A 2,500-nucleotide genomic window follows, 5' to 3' on the forward strand; every position below is an offset into this window, starting at 1 on the left:
CCAAATGTTATTGCAATATTTAGAAGGGCAGATCGCTCACGGCGGCGTAATTAACGCCGTCCAAACTCAACAAATGGGAGCGACGATTCGTTTCCAGGGATGTTCTAGAAGAACTATTTAGGCGGCGGCCTGAGGGGGTGCAAATGGAGAGGAATGGCGGCTCTAATTTTACCACTTTTTGGCCGATTTATTACCCTCACATACTTTAGCGCGCGGCCAGCTTCAAATATTTTGTTTCTTAACGGATAATACCTGTTAGCGTTTGGCTGAAATAAGCAGGGGCGTCCTTGATAAAGTTGCTTCGATGGTCCTAAACCCGTATGTACCTTCCTTGACGGATAGTACCAGTTATAATAGCATGCTAAATGTAGCGTTTTGCTGAAATAAGCAGGGGCGTCTTTGATAACGTTGCTTGGATGGTCCTACACCCGTATGTACCTTCCTTGACGGATAGTACCAGTTATAATAGCATGCTAAATGTAGCGTTTTGCTGAAATAAGCAGGGGCGTCCTTGATAACGTTGCTTGGATGGTCCTACACCCGTATGTACCTTCCTTGACGGATAGTACCAGTTATAATAGCATGCTAAATGTAGCGTTTGGCTGAAATAAGCAGGGGCGTCCTTGATAACGTTGCTTGGATGGTCCTAAACCCGTATGTACCTTCCTTGACGGATAGTACCAGTTATAATAGCATGCTAAATGTAGCGTTTTGCTGAAATAAGCAGGGGCGTCCTTGATAACGTTGCTTGGATGGTCCTAAACCCGTATGTACCTTCCTTGACGGATAGTACCAGTTATAATAGCGTGCTAAATGTAGCGTTTTGCTGAAATAAGCAGGGGCGTCCTTGATAAAGTTGCTTCGATGGTCCTAAACCCGTATGTACCTTCCTTGACGGATAGTACCAGTTATAATAGCATGCTAAATGTAGCGTTTTGCTGAAATAAGCAGGGGCGTCCTTGATAACATATGTACCTATGTGTACCTTTTCAGCATTATTGGTGCCTCCACAGATGTGTGATTTACCCGCGCCTCGGGCACTAATACACCCCCATACCATCACAGATGCTGGTTTTTACACTTTGCGTCTAGAACAATCCGGATTGTTCTTTTCCTGTTTGTTCTGGAAGACACCACGTCCACAGTTTCCAAAAAAATTAATTTGAAATGTGGACTCGTCAGACCAAAAGAACACTTTTCCACTTTGTATCGGTCCATCTTCCATGAGCTCGGGCACAGCGAAGTCGGTGGGGATTCTGGGTGTTGTTTAGCAGAGTAGAATTTTAACTTGCATTTTGTGAGTGATCATGTCCTATAGAGGATCTTTGACTATGTTGTTGGATTGTGTCAGTGATCATGTCATATATAGGATCTTTGACTATGTAGTTGCATTGTGTGAGCGATCATGTCATATTGAGGATCTTTGACTATGTGGTTGCATTGTGTGAGCGATCATGTCATATTGAGGATCTTTGACTATGTTGTTGCATTGTGTGAGTGATTATGTCATATAGAGGATCTTTGACTATGTTGTTGGAGTGTGTGAGCGATCATGTTATATAGAAGATCTTTGGCTACGTGTTTTCATTCTGTGAGCGATCGTGTCGTATAGAGGATCTTTGACTATGTTGTTGCATTGTGTGAGCGATCATGTCATATAGAGGATATTTGACTATTTTGTTAGATTGTGTGAACGATCATGTTATATAGAGGATCTTTGGCTATGTTTTTTCATTCTGTGAGCGATCATGTCATATTGAGGATCTTTGACTATGTGGTTGCATTGTGTGAGCGATCATGTCATATTGAGGATCTTTGACTATGTTGTTGCATTGTGTGAGTGATTATGTCATATAGAGGATCTTTGACTATGTTGTTGGAGTGTGTGAGCGATCATGTTATATAGAGGATCTTTGGCTACGTGTTTTCATTCTGTGAGCGATCGTGTCGTATAGAGGATCTTTGACTATGTTGTTGCATTGTGTGAGCGATCATGTCATATAGAGGATATTTGACTATTTTGTTAGATTGTGTGAACGATCATGTTATATAGAGGATGTTTGGCTATGTTTTTTCATTCTGTGAGCGATCGTGTCATATAGAGGATCTTTGACTATGTTGTTGCATTGTGTGAGTGATCATGTCATAAAGAGGATCTTGGACTATGTTTTTCATAGTGTGAGCGATCATGTCATAAACAGGATCTTTGACTATTTTTTTGTATTTTGTGAGTGATCATGTCATATAGAGGATCTTTGACTATGTTGTTGCATTGTGTGAGTGATCATGTCATATAGAAGATCTTTGAGTATGTTGTTGGATTGTGTGAGTGATCATGTCATATAGAGAATCTTTGACTATGTTGTTGGATTGTGTGAGAGATCATGTTATATAGAGGATCCGTGGCTATGTTTTTATGTTCTTTTCCTGTTTGTTCCGGAAGACACCACGTCCACAGTTTCCAAAAAAAAACAATTTGTGGTGTGACAACTCGTCAGAC

The 2,500-nt window shown here is 41.0% G+C and overlaps 1 protein-coding gene across 1 annotated transcript in view; it reads left to right on the forward strand.

Annotated features, from left to right (window-relative positions):
• Nucleotides 1–2,500, forward strand: part of LOC133548268 (cadherin-8-like) — a 244,397-nt gene that overhangs the window by 9,571 nt on the left and 232,326 nt on the right. The window lies entirely within an intron of this gene.

Source organism: Nerophis ophidion, linkage group LG02, assembly GCF_033978795.1.
Source record: "Nerophis ophidion isolate RoL-2023_Sa linkage group LG02, RoL_Noph_v1.0, whole genome shotgun sequence".
NCBI classification, from domain to species: domain Eukaryota; kingdom Metazoa; phylum Chordata; class Actinopteri; order Syngnathiformes; family Syngnathidae; genus Nerophis; species Nerophis ophidion.